We start from the raw sequence: 15,553 nt of genomic DNA, 5'->3' as shown, positions 1-15,553 counted from the left end.
TAAGCCCTTGTCTCACAGTCCTGTCTTCTGTTTCTAGGCCCATCCCTCCCCCCAGGTCATCGCAGCCAGCCTGCGTATACAATGAGATGCCTCCTGAGAGTTTGACCACTGGGCAGGGGTTTCCAGTACCTGGTTGACTGAGGGGGTTATGGTCCGGAGGAGAGGTGCTGGGTTCCTGCTAAAGACATTCTGGACCCGGCCCTCATCACCGATTTTCACCACTGACAGCCCGATCAGGTATAGGGGGGTGTACTGTCACGCCCTGATCTGTTTCACCTGTTCTTGTGATTGTCTCCACCTCCTCCAGGTGTCGCTTATTTACCACAGTGTGTTTATCCCAGTGTTTTCTGTAACTCTGTGCCAGTTCATCTTGTATGTTTTCAAGTCAACCAGCGTGTTTTCCTGTGCTCCTGTTTTTTATTCTCCTTTTCTATTCTTCCCAGTTTTTGACCCTTGCCTGCTTTTTCTGGACCCACCTGTCTGGCCCTTATGCCTTTCATGGCACAATAAATTGTGAAATTCCATTGAAAAATGTTGATTCCAGCAGTATGCGCCCATTAGGATGAGAAGTTGTGCACATTCAGAGAATGTAAGGCAACATTTGAGACTCAAGTGCCTGCTTCTAAAATCTCACATGGAAACAGACAGGGATACTCCTCTTCTCCTCCACTTCTCCAAGCACTCACTTCTGGACTGAGACACACTTTCATCCCTTCCATTTACTCATTCTATTATCTTTCTTTTCAAGTGTTTATTAAAGGAGTGCTTGAAGCATGAGGCCATGATAAAAACGTAACAGTCCATGATCAAGTCAGAAAAGCTTTTCAACCTTTCGAAGTTCAGGAAGTGCGCTTATTGAATAACAGAAAAAAAGAAGAGTGTCTCCCGCTCTCGCTCTCATACTACATAATTAACATCATAGAGAACAAGTGCTGGGAGCGAATTATCTGTAACTCATGATAGCCACTCAGTCCAGCGCCTCCGTTGCCATGATTAATCTGTGGCTCACTACTGGCTCTGGGCAAACATTGAGTAATGACATTTCTAAGCTCCGTCAGAGTGGTGAGGAACACCCAAAGAGCTGGGGGAGAAAAGATAGACTCTCAAATTGCATTTTACTTTCATTTGGCAGTCTGGCCAGGTAAACCTTTCTAATAGCCTTTTGAAATGTTACCTGCTTGACAAACTGCACCATGGATATGAAAATATTTAATGGATTGTTGTGTCAGACGTCAAAGCACTGTTATGCAATAAGATGATGACGGATTCTGATTCTGCCAGGTCTGTACAACGCCTCAGTGTTCTCTGCTGTGATCGCTGTGCGCCTGTGACCCCTTTGATGTCATGTTCCCAGGGGAAGGCAGGCAGAGGATGCTCTTGTCTTAATGGCATTGCTCAATGTTTACCCAGAGCCAGTAGCAAGCCACAGATGAATCATAGCAGTGGAGGCGCTAGACTGATTTAACAGGTTAGACTCAGATACCATATGAGTTAGAGTTAATTAGCTCTCAGCACTCTTCTCTATTAGGTTAATTAGAGAGAGAGAGAGAGAGAGAGAGAGAGAGAGAGAGAGAGAGAGAGAAAATCACCATGGCATGCTATTGACCATGTTTGATGGACTGCTTTTATCTTATTTCCCTAATATACAGTACAAGTCAACATTTTGGACACACCTACTCATTCAAGGGCTTTATCTTTATTTTTACTATTTTCTACATTGTAGAATAATAGTCATGACATCAAAGCTATGAAATAACACATATGGAATCATGTAGTAACCAAGAAAGTGTTAAACAAATATACAAATATATATATTTTACATTTGAGATTCTTCAAAGTAGCCACTCTTTGCCTTAATGACAGCACACTCTTGGCATTCTCTCAAACAGCTTAATGGGGTAGTCACCTTGAACGCATTTCAATTAACAGGTGTTTCTAGTTAAAAGTTAATTTGTGGAATTGCATTTGAGCCAATCAGTTGTGTTGTGACAAGGTAGGGGTGGTATGCAGAAGATAGCCCTATTTGGTAAAAGACCAAGTCCATATTATGGCAAGAAGAACAGCTCAAATAAGCGAAGATAAACATCCGTCCATCATTACTTTAAGACGTTGTTACGAACGCCTCTAGGAATAGGGAACGCAACACCCTGCGACAACTCAACTCCCTGTGGAGGGAAAGAGGTATGGGATTGTAGGTGCGAGTAAGGATGTTGCGTTCCCTCTTCCTAGAGGCGTTCGTAACATAATGGGGGCTCATCCGAGATCCCATTAAACCCACCGGACCCTGCTGCTGTGAGCTCTCTGTGGTTAGTGATTCAGGGGTGATGGTAGGTTGTGAGTTTGGATGACTTGTTTAGTTTGTGTGTATTCAGTAGACTGCAGTGTACAAGATGGCTGCCTCAGCCATCTCCAAGTTTATTGAGGCGCCCTCTGTTGATCGTTTGAGGTTGCGGAAAGTAGACCTTTTTGCTATAGCTGACCATTATGGACTCTTCGTCCCTGAGAAAGCCCTGAAGGCTGAGCTTTTGGTGCTAGTCAGGGAGGGTTTAGTGAGAAAACAAATTCTCTTGATGAATGATAAGGAGAGGGAGGCTTCAGGAGAGGAGACGGGTAGACCTTCCGATTCCAAGTCGGAGGACAGGGCGGAGGAAGGAGTTACCCGTAACCCCTTTACATTGCCCCGATTTGAACCTTTATCTTCTGCTTCGGGTCGTTCAGACGGGACCGCTAGGCTGAAGGTGAGGGTGGCCCGTTTAGAAATGCAGCAAAAAGATAAAGAGACACAGATGACTTTCAATCTAGAAATTTGGAAAATGGAAATCGACAAGGTGGTGAGGATCCATCAACTGGAACTAGACGCTGGCTCCAGTGTGACTCCACAAGCTGCTGATCATCAAGCCCACTTCGATGTTTGTAAAAATATAGCGTTTGAGCGTGTGGCCGCTGCGCTGCATTGGTCACTCGAGGTTTGGCCGCTCCTGTTGCAATGTCAATTGTCTGGGAAAGCCCAGGAAGTAGTAGCTGCTCTCTCCCTGGAAGACAGTTTACACTATGATACAGTTAAAACGACCACGTTGCGGACTTATGAGTTGGTGCCTGAAGCTTATAGGCAGCACTTCAGGAACCACAAAAAATCCTCTCACCGTACGTTTGTTTGCAAGGGACAAAGAGACTCTGTTTAATCGCTGGTGTTCAGCCAGCAAAGCTAATACCTTTGCTGATATTGGGGAGTTGATGCTGTTGGAGGATTTTAGAAACAACCTCCCTGATAGAATTGAAGGTAATTTAAATGAACAGAAAGTAGTGACATTGGCCCAGGCAGCAGTGTTGGCAGATGAGTATGCTTTGACACACAAGACTGCCTTTGGTGCGCCTCATTTTGAAGGCCAAATGATTACGTCCTCAGTGCCTCCTTCAGGTCGCTTTTCCTCTGACAACCCTAAGCCTTTTCATGAAATCCGTGAATGTTTTTACTGTCACCAAAAGGGTCACGTGATTGCAGACTGCCCAATTTTGAAAAATAAACCGAAACAGTCCCTGTCACCTTCAAGTGGATACTACAGGTTATGTATACCCTCTTGCCTACGCACTCCAAAGGAACAAAAACAGAATAACAAAACCAAGTTCAATAATCAAAACACTGCATCCTATTTACACACACAGGACATACTAATGAACTCTCTCTCAGCAACACTAACCAAAATAGGATATCACTCTCAGCTCTCTTCTGAGCAACAACCAACCCAGGATATAACCCTCAACTCTCTCAACAACAACCTGTCTGCTGGGCAACAGAACACCGGCTTATATATCTGGGGAAGGAGTTGGTAATTGAAGACGGCTGCATCCTCTGACGAGAGAGCAGGGTTAGCTCCAATCATCAATGGGGCCGACCAATCAGCTGTGTGGGGAGAATTTCAGGAAGCCATTTCCTGAAACACACACTCACAAATATACAAACCACAACACAGAAACTGGGGAACGTAACAGACGTGAAGGTCGGTTAATGCGGGACATTTCAAGAACTATGATGAAACTGGCTCTCATGAGGACCGCCACAGGAAAGGAAGACCCAGAGTTACCTCTGCTGTAGAGGATAAGTTCATTAGAGTTAACTGCACCTCAGATTGCAGCCCAAATAAATGCTTCACAGAGTTCAAGTAACAGACACATCTCGACATCAACTGTTCAGAGGAGACTGCATGAATCAATCCTTCATGGTCAAATTGCTGCTAAGAATCCACACCAATAATAAGAAGATACTTTCTTGTGCCAGGAAACACGAGCAATGGACATTAGACCGGTTGAAATCTGTCCTTCGGTCTGATGAGTCTAAATTTGAGATTTTTGTTTCTAACCGCCGTGTCTTTGTGAGAAGCAGAGTAGGTGAACGGATGATCTCTGCATGTGTGGTTCCCACTGTGAAGCATGGAGGAGGTGAGATGGTGTGGGGGTGCTTTGCTGGTGACAATGTCAGTGATTTATTTAGAATTCAAGGCACCCTTAACCAGCATGGCTACCACAGCATTCTGCAGTGATAAGCCAGTCCCACTAAGTGTAAACCAGATAGGATATCATTTGTTTTTCAACAGGACAATGACCCATAACAGACCTCCACGTTGTGTAAGGGCTATTTGACCAAGGAGAGTGATGAGTGCTGCCTCATATAAATGTCAGGAATTGTGAAAAACGGAGTTTAAATGTATTTGGCTAAGGTGTATGTAAACTTCCGACTTCAGCTGTACATAAACATATCTATAGTTTTCGAATATAACTTTGTTTTTCCCTTCAAACCCCACCACCCTTCCCCCAATTGGAGTAAACTAATAAACAACAACACTTAGGCTTCTACCTTCAGTTTATCATATTATACACATTTTACAGACACAATCTATTTTACAATAGTTATTTATATATATATATATATTTTTATTTATTTAAAGTTTTATGAAGTGTTCTTGTTTTTCAACCAACAAAACACATTCCAAATTCACAGATGTGACAGGCTTAAAAAAAAGAAAGTAATAATAATATATATTAAAAAGTTATTTTATATATATATATATATATTATATACATACATACATGCACACATACATACACACAAAGAACAAGTATAAAATAAGCATATATATATCAAACTTGCAGCAGCACTATCAAGGCACCTTACACAACATGTATCTGCTCATTCCACTAATCACCCCATTCACTCTGTCCAAAATATAGTTGAGTAGTGGAGACTAGAGTTTATCAAACTTGGGCAGTCTCTTGTGGAGGTCATAAGTGAGCTTTTCAAGAGGGAGAAAATCAACAATCTGGTCAATCCACATGTTAAATGTAGGAGAGGTATTAGAGGCCCACAATATAGGAATACATTTCTTAGCAAAGTATTTAATAGTCATAAGAAAATGTTCTCTGTCAGGATCAAGAACAAAGTCCTGCTGGGCATTAAGAAGATAGATACACGGGGTCATATCAAACTGTTCATCTCGTATTTTCTGTGCAGCAGTATGTCTGCAAGTCTGGGTTGCCTACTATAGGCGAGTGAGAACATATTTGGGAGGAAATACCCAGGTATTTCTTACAGTCCCTCCATGGTAGTAGGGTGCTGTAAATTACAAAGGTTTTGGCTATGTTGCCCACTTCACTAAAGTTATTAATTAATATAATGGAGCTTAGGGGCAAAGAACCACAGGATTGGGCTTCTATCTGAATCCACGTTGACTCTTGTCTGTTTGTGATCCATGTTAGCATGTTGCGGATTTGGGCAGACCAGTAGTACAATTGAAGGGAGGGAAGGGCAAGACCACCCTTAGATTCAGGATTCGATAGAGTGGAGAACTTGATCCTAGGTTTTTTATTGCCCCATATAAATTTGGTGATGCTTTGGTTAGTTGTTTTGAAAAAGGAAACTGGGAGATAGCATGGGGGCATCTGAAATAAGTAGTTCAGTCTAGGGAGGATGTTCATACGGATGACAGTAATTCTTCCTAGTAAGCTAATTGGGAGGGAGATCCAGGTTTGGAGATCGTTCTTGATTCGATCCAGGAGTGAAAGATAATTTTCCTTGAAAAAGCTATTCAGATCTGGTGTTATGAAGATCCCGAGGTATTGAAACCCCTTTGTTTTCCATTGGAAAGGACATAGTGTCTTCATAGAGCTGGTGAGTGTAATGTTGAGAGGGCAGACAGTGGATTTGTTAAAATTGATCGTATAACCTGAAAACTTGCCATACTGAGCAATTGTGTCTAAAATGAGAGGGAGGGATTTCTCAGGGTTGGATATGTAGAGCAAGACATCATCAGCATAAAGCGAAATCTTGTGCTGCAGGCCGCCTGCAGAAACACCCATAATACTTGGATTGCTCCTTACTCTGCCAGAGGCTCTGCCCCCAACAAGTAGAGCAGGGGGGACCGCGAGCACCCTTGTCGTGTGCCCCGTTCCAAAGGGAATCTGTCAGAGTTCAGTCCATTAGTAGTCACCATGTCATTTGGATGAGTGTATAGTGATTTAATCCATTTAATAAAGTTTGGGCCCATATTGAACTTTTCTAAGACTGAAAACAGAAAGCTCCACTCCATCCTGTCAAACGCCTTCTCAGCATCCAGTGAAGCCAGCAGGACAGGGGTCTTCTGTGCGTTTACTTGATCAATAATATCTAAAAGACGGCGAATGTTATCAGAAGAGTATCTGTCTCTAATAAATCCAGTTTGGTCCGCTTTTATTATTTTGGGAAGAAGTGTGTTTAGTCTTTTGGTGAGCAATTTGGTCATTATTTTGTAGTCGAAATCCAACAAGCTTATGGGCCGGAAGGACGAGCAAGAAAGAGGGTCCTTATCTTTTTTGAGCAACACTGTAATGCGAGCTGTGTGCATGGAGTCTGGGAGAACTCTGTTTTTGCAAAAATCCTCCAGCATTGGCATGAAGATGGGGCTGAGCTGGGGCCAAAAAGCTTTGGAGAACTCTCTGGGGAATCCATCTGGGCTTGGGGACTTATTAGGTGGCACGGAGGTAATTGCCTCCAGGATCTCCTCAGGAGTGAAGGGGGAGTTGAGATCTTCTTGGTCGGTCTCTGATAATTTAGGTAGCGAGATTCCCTCTAGGAAGGAGTGGAGTTCTGCCTCCGTGTGTTTTCTCTCAGAGGTATATAGTTTGCAGTAAAAATCATGGTAAGTTAAATTGATATATTTTTTGGGGTCATATGTGATCTCGTCCTCTGCTTTTCGGATAGCCATGATTGTACGCTCTGACTGCTCTTTTTTAAATTGGTAAGCAAGCAATCTACTCAGCCTATTGCTATACTCATGGTATTTCTGTTTAGTAAAGAACTTTTTTTATCTCCCGAGTGTAGTCCAAATTCAGTTTGGCTTTGGCTGCTTTAAGTTGACTCCAGGAGGTGCTGTCTGGGAATTGTTTATGTACTTTTTTACAGCGTTCCAGCTCCCTCTCAAGATATAGCCTGTGTGCTTCCATTGCTTTTTCTTAGAGGAAGCATGTGCAATTATATGAGTGTGGCTTTAGCACGTCCCACATTTTGGCCAGAGAAACAGGAGAATCTTTGTTGTCTTGTGTGTAGTTGTCTATCCATGTAGTTACCAATGTATGGAACACTTCGTTTGATAATGTGGAGGTGTTGAATTTCCAGCTCTTTGACCTCGGGATGTTTTTGCAGAGGTCAAAGTGGAGGTGGACAAAGGCGTGATCTGAAAGTGCTATGATCCGATTGTACACGTGGCTGAATTTATGAAACTCTTTGGGATAAAAATGTAATCTATACGGGAATAGGTGTTATGGACATTAGAGTAGTATGTATAGTCCATAGATGAGCTATTAGTCTCTCTCCAGATATCGATCAGTCCCATCTCTTTGGTAAGAGAGTTCAACATCTTTGCAGATCTAGGATTTGTGGTGGGGACTTGAGATGATTTGTCTAGGGTTGGGTTAAGGGTACAATTAAAATCTCTGGCCACCATGCCAAAGGAAACACAATGCTTATTGAACAGGGTTATACTTTTTGACATGAAAGCAGGAGTATCTGTGTTAGGGGAGTATATATGTTTAAGATAGTAATTGGTTGTCCATACAGTGACCCAGTTATCAAAATAAATCTCCCCCCAGATCAGATATGTTTTTGTCAATTATGAATGGAACATTCTTATGGATAAGTATGGCTGTACCTCTACTGTTTGATTTGAAAGATGAGAAATACACCTGTCCCACCCAAGCTCTGCGGAGTTTGGCAAGTATCTTTTTCTGTTTTATTGCATGACCTAGACCATGGCAGTTCCATGTCAGTAGATTTAAGGTACTCGTCGTCGTCATCAAACAGTAATCGAACTTTAGTGCAACTTTAGTCATCTCTGGGTAAAAGTGGATAATAGTTACAGCTGCAGTCACATAAAAGGAAAATAAATGGTGTACATAAAATAACAATCTCTGAACACCCCAGCCGAGTTCCCAAACAACCCGACACCTCCCGTTGGATCTATTATCCCCCCGCTCAGTCTCAATTCTGTGTTCTGAAAAAAACAAAAAAACGGGAACAGTTAGCAACGCACATCTCCCCCTCCCCACCAAAGAAATGCCTCATCCTCTCCACCCCGCAATGAGTAAAACCTGCCTAGGTTTTGGCCTTTCTAGGGAGTTTTTCCTAGCCACCGTGCTTCTACACCTGCATTGCTTGCTGTTTGGGGTTTTAGGCTGGGTTTCTGTACAGCACTTTGAGATATCAGCTGACGTACGAAGGGCTATATAAATACATTTGATTTGATGATTTGATTTATTGTTTCCATGTCATCTGTCAATAAGTTTTCCATGGATAGGATTCGCACCTACGCCTCGTCCAAGCGCCCTGCGTTTATGGCGTTTATTATCTTGTTGTTGATGTCATGCAGTGTTTTCCAGGATTGTCACCTCCCCCCTATCGCACTGAGCTGAGAGTTAATGGCATAGAATTTAATGTTGAGTTCTGTGCGTTGGGATCTCAACACAGAAAGGATGTCTTCGACAGAGTGCGAGATTGGCATTCGTTGGGCCTCGGGGGGGAACGGGTCCTCTTGCTCCTGGCTAACGGCACTAGCTTTTTCTGAAGCTAGCTGCTTCTTGGAGGCTTTTTCCGTCACTAATGCTCGAGTCCAGGTAAAAATGTCACCTGTAATGTCACCTTTCGTAGCTGCCATGACTTTTTTACAAAAGCTAAAGGAGTTTAAACTTGAAGTGGAGGTAAGATTAGGAATTGGAAACTACTTGTGCGGAGCTCTTAGTTCATGCGGCAATCTCGTTCAAGGGTCATGTGATCCCCCCATTTTGTTTGTTTTTAGTCCTTCCTCTATTTCTGATGTCCATCCAGTTTGATTTCTATTTGTAACTGTGCTATTTCACAACATTTCTGAACCTTTATACATTTTACAGACCCCATATGTTTTACACATTGGTTATCACTCTTCAGTTCCATTCAACCCCTCCTATCTATCTCTTAATACCATCCATTTTGGATTTCTATGTTGCAATTCTCCAGCCATTCCTGGACCTGTGACCAAAAACGAGCTACATCAAATCAAATCAAATGTATTTATATAGCCCTTCGTACATCAGCTGATATCTCAAAGTGCTGTACAGAAACCCAGCCTAAAACCCCAAACAGCAAGCAATGCAGGTGTAGAAGCACGGCGTATACATATGGACAGTACCAAAATACATTATCTAATGACTCTGCCTCCTCACAGCAAACTCTGCAGAGCTGGGAAGATTGTATTCCCCATATATATAACATTCTATTGGTTGCAAGAATTTTGTATAGTAATTTAATTAGACATTTTTAATCGGGTTTTGTTTTGTGTGTCAATTCATAAACTATGTGCCATGGAATGGATGCATCGGAATTCTCTTCCCAACTAGTTTGCAATTTATATTGCACAGCTGTCAATTTTTTGGTCCTTGGGAGAGATTTTTGATGTACTGATTCCATGGTACAGGGTGTATGAGTTGATATATAAAACAATGAAAGATTCAAGACTTTGTGCTTTTCAGTTAAAATTATTATATAGATTTCTTGTCACCAACAAAATGTTGAATATTTGGGGCATAAAATCATCGAAGCTCTGCAGATTTTGTTGTGAGGATACAGAATCAATAGACCATTTATTTTGGTATTGCCCTCAGGTAGCCTGTTTCTGGTCTCAGGTTCAGGAATGAGCATTGATCTAAAATTGACCCTAGAAATTGTACTGTTTGGAGATCTGGAGAGACCGGGTCAGTCAATTACTAATATACTAATACTCCTAGTAAAATTATTTATCTTCAAAATGCAATCTGTAGATTCTATTCAATTAGATATATTGAAATTGTACGTTAAACATCTTAGTATAATTTAAATATATGTGTTGCGTAGAAACACGAAGTAGGTGTCCCAGCAGAGATAGATGGGATGGTCTGAGGGAAGCTGAGGGTTGGTATGTGGAATTGGAGACAAGTTGGAGTGGAGTTGCTGTGTGAGAGAGATTGATGGTCAAAAGATAAAGGGGAAAAAAGTCTAAATGAAACATAATAAAAGGACATTTGAATGACACTAAGTGGCAGTGTTTTTACAGCTAATGCTGGTTTGCCTGAGGCTGATGCCGTGCAGGTGTTTGTACACATGCATATCCACACACTCTCATTCAAATACACACATACAAGAACACACACATACATGTAATAGTGCCAGACATGCACACAAACATATAAAGTAGGCATTGCTGTTATGATTTCAGTTGTCCTTGATGTCCTTTGTTTTAAATGGATTATTACAACAACAAAAAATGCATTGTTGTTTGCTGTTTTCTTGTCTTTTCCTTTTTTCTCTTCAGTTCATTTTCTTGGTTGTTGGTGCATTGAGGGGTTCTTGGGGGTGGGGAATGGAATTAATTGTAATTATATTTTTTTCTTGGGGGTGACTGTGGGAGGGGTCTCGAATGGTTGAGGGACAGCTATTGGGGAACTGTGGGGGGTTCTTGGAGGGTTCGGGTTTCTCAAGATTGTGATCATGAAAAAATAAACTGTTATATCAATATCATGCACACGCACCCTCACACAAGGATGGCTGTGTTGTGGAAAGACTGATACATGTTTGATAGTGTCTTGATGCTATATTGTTTGTCCTTCATGTTCTAATACTTTAATGTTACCCCTTCCTTGTGTTTTTTGTAATAAATAATTATTTAAAAAAATAATGATACAAAATATAAAAAAATATTTTTAAAAAATTGTCCTCAAATTAAATTGGTACCGTAATTGCTGTACTATTAAGCGCACCTGAATATAAACCGCACCCACTGAATTATAAAAAAATATGTATTTTGTACATAAATAAGCCGCACATGTCTATAAGCCACAGGTGCCTACCGGTACATTGAAACAAATTAACTTTACACAGCCTTTAAACGAAACACGGCTTGTAACAAAAATAGTAGCCTACCAAGAAAGTCATTGGTCACTATCTTCCTCCTCCTGTGCACTGAAACCACTGAAGTCATTTCCTTCGGTGTCGGAGTTGAATAGCCTCAGAATTGCTTCATCCGATGTTGGATCGCTGCCCTCTTCAACACGCAGCAGTCCAGCCTTTCGAAACCTGTTGATGATAGTGGATTTTTTGACAATGCTCCACGCTGTCAGCAGCCTTCAACTTGAAAGCTGCGTCATATGCATTTCTCCGTGTCTTTGCCATGATGAGGGTGACAAAATCAATACCGTAATCAGAATGATGGGAAGTTTGAGCGCGCTCGATTTACGTCACATTATGTGACGGTGCTCAGTTTTTTGGCGGCATGAATCTTGTGAAAGCGGGAAAAATCCATAAATTAGCTGCGTCATTGTATAAACCGCGAGGTTCAACGCCTGGTAAAAAAGTAGCGGCTTACAGTCCGGAAATTACGGGATAAGTTTTTATTTTTCACACTTTTCTTTAACCATTTCTGTTATTTAATAATATAGGGCCGGCAGACAAGTTCCTTACTTTTCCACCTTCTACTTGCCTCTTACATTTTTGTTGTAATGCTGCAATTAGTTGGTTGTAATTTTGGGTAGAGCAGACATTTCCATATACATATACATATTTCTGAGATGTAGCCATTATTTACTATTTTACACCTAGGGTTACTATACATAACTTTAACCCTTCTTATAAGAGATTCCCCAAAATTGAAATATTCTAGGCATTCATATATAAACTCCAGTCACACTTTATCAAAAGCAGCTATGAAAACCAGGCCTGGTGTCCACGATATTTGACCACTGGCCTAGCTACACATCCTATATGAATATTATATATCGATATATTTTTTTTTACAGTACATCACAATATTCGGTATGCTTGTAAACGGTCTCTAAATGACATCTTTTTGCATAACTTCTATACACTGAAATTAAATGTATTGATCTAGCAGTGCAATAAAATAATAATAAACTAGCATTCCTATGGTCGTGCATGATTGCATATTGACTGGTACCATCAACACATTTTTGCTTTCAAAACCCTCATATGTCCCCTATCTTAATACACCTACAGTTGAAGTCGGAAGTGTACATACCCTTAGGTTGGAGACATTAAAACTAGTTTTTCAACCACTCCACATATTTCTTGTTAATTATCTATAGTTTTGGCAAGTCAGTTAGGACATCTACTTTGACAATGACCCCAAGCATACTTCCAAAGTTGTGGCAAAATGGCTTAAGGACAACAAAGTCCAGGTATTGGACTGACCTCAATCCTATAGAAAATTTGTGAGCAGAACTCAAAAAGCATGTGCAAGAAAGGAGGCCTACAAACCTGACTAAGTTACACCAGCTCTGTCAGGAGGAATGGGCCAAAATTCACCTAACTTATTGTGGGAAGCTTGTGGAAGGCTACCTGAAATGTTAGACCCAAGTTAAACAATTTAAAGGCAATGCTACCAAATACTAATTGAGTGTATGTCAACGTCTGACCCACTGGGAATGTGATGAAATAAATAAATGCTGAAGTAAATCATTCTCTCTACTATTATTGCCATTTCACATTCTTAAAATAAAGTGGTGATCCTAACTGACCTAAGACAGGGAATTTTTACGAGATTAAATGTCTGTAATTGTGAAAAACTGAGTTTAAATTTATTTGGCTAAGGTGTATGTAAACTTCCGACTTCAATTGTACCTGTAGTGCAGGAATCATCAACTAGATTCAGCCACAGGCTGATTTCTTCCTAAGCACATGGTCAGGGGACTGGTCAATTTGTAGACTGCACATTGACCACAACAAGCCCAAACAGATATAACATTTGACTAAAACCTAATCATTTCAAACCTTACTTCCATTTGTATATGATCATGTATATCACACTATTATACTTTGGAACATATATATTTTAAACCAATTGGAGCTTATTTGCTGGTGTTTTTCCAATCTTTTATGTAAAACAAGTCAAATAAATCAATACAAAAAAAAAACTCTGAAAACTTGGGGGGGCAAATAAAACCACCTGCAGGCCAAATTTTGTTCGCGGGCCACCAGTTGGGGAATCCTGTTCGAGTGTATTGAGTCTTTAAAAATCCTGGTGCACAGTTAAGACATCTTTCAGTTCCTTGAACCTTTAGGGAGTATTTTGTTTGTGTTGAGAAAACTGAGAAAAGTAAACAATTCTGAGAACTGCTTGTCTTCTTTAGGTGAGATGTTTCTGAGTTAGCTGTTTGTGGGAACATTTTGGAGGGCATACAGACAGTATTGTTCATTTTGTTAGGTTATTATATTTGTGAGTGCCTTTGAATCTCTGTCTAACTTGACAATTTCAAGTTATTCTTCCCTTGAGAATAAGGGAATTTGTTTGCGCCTTGAGAGTACACTGATATACATATTCATGAATCTTTTTAAGGCTTGTTTTCAAGAACATCTAAAAAATGACTCCAGCTGAGACTGAGTGAATTTTGATGGGGGCAGACATTGAACTAAATAATGTATTTTTCTGATATTATTACACAATACACTTGACATCAACATAAAAAGACACATGAAGACATGGCATACTTTAATGGCATCTCAGTTAATTATTTGTCTATCATCTCTCAAGTTCAATGGAAAGTAAAAAGAAAGAAAAGAGTGATTCCTCACAAAACCAGGACAAAAAAAGACCATTCTTTGATTTTCACGAAATGTAATCCATAGAAGGGTTATTTGGAGTAAGGATTGTTGACATATATTTGAAATTTGTATCTAAAAGCATAATTGAACATGTTTTTTTTAATCAGAGTTGACATATTTATGATATGTCTACCTTATCGAGGGCTCCTTTAAGTCTCCATCATGTTTCATCTGTAGGTTTAAGCAGAATGTGGTCATATGAAGCTTTAGCGCTTGCTCTGTAATTTGAGTAGTATTTTGATTTCAATAACACTTTTCTTACATTAGTAAGAACTTTGATATGCCCTTAGAGTATATTATATTCAACAATATATTGAAAGATTAGCCAAATCAAAGATGGTGTTTTTTCAATATTCATGTTAATATTTTAAAATATCCATTAATGCATGTAAGAAAATTGTTATTGACATCAACACCTTCAGATTAAACATTACGGAGTCTTAATTAAAAGAGGTCTCAATTGAGTTTTATGTTGCACAATTTGAAATGTTTTTTTACATTGGATAAAAGACTCGGAGCCAGAAAATGGTATCATATCATACACTGCAGTTGAGGAATAATGGGAAAGCAATTCTGCTTTGAAAGTTGGTAAACTTGTAACCCCACTTTTGAGAAAAGGGCCCTTAAATGTTTTGGTACACCTACTGGAGTGCTCTTCTTTGTCGACACCTATTCACACCCTATTAAGCCTTAGCCCCATCCATCTCTTTACAGATTCACATGTGAGGCCATGTGCTAAACAGAGTGAGTAGTGTAGTAAACAACAAAAGTTTAAGACTAAAAGTGGTGAAAGTCAAAGCAAAAATGCACTTGATCTAGTCCTTGGCCTATGTGCTAATCTGGCTTTGGTGCAGGTCATGTTGTTCTTCACATTACCGTCTCTGGTAAACACACTCTATATCAAACAAAATCAATGTTTATTTGTCACATGCACAGGATAGAGATGGTGTAAACGGTACAGTGAAATTTTTACTTGCATATCTGCATAGTAGCAATATCAAAAATAGAAAGTGTCCAGATAAAACATTTAATGTAAATATGTTATAATTATTAGAGGATGCTTACCCAGACACACAAGTCTAAATTGATGGGTCATGTGAAAGAAACGCTTTAACCACCCCCCAGCCAAATCTAGCTAAGTGGATCTGTCACTATTGTCTAGACATGTCCACATGTTCATGAAATACAGTTAAGACAGTTAAGAACAAATTCTTATTTAGAATGATGGCCTACCCCGTCCAAACCCTAACCCGGACGAAGCTGGGCCAATTGTGTGCCGCCTATGGGACTCCCAATCACGGCCGGTTGTGATACAGCCTGGAATCGAACAAGGGTCTGTAGTGACACCTCTAGCACTGAGATGGAGTGCCTTAGACCGCTGCACCACTCGGGAGCCCTCAGGAG

The sequence above is a fragment of the Oncorhynchus kisutch genome, linkage group LG23 (genome assembly GCF_002021735.2).
Source record: "Oncorhynchus kisutch isolate 150728-3 linkage group LG23, Okis_V2, whole genome shotgun sequence".
Taxonomy (NCBI): Eukaryota; Metazoa; Chordata; class Actinopteri; order Salmoniformes; family Salmonidae; genus Oncorhynchus; species Oncorhynchus kisutch.
Note: the sequence above shows the minus strand (reverse complement) of the source record.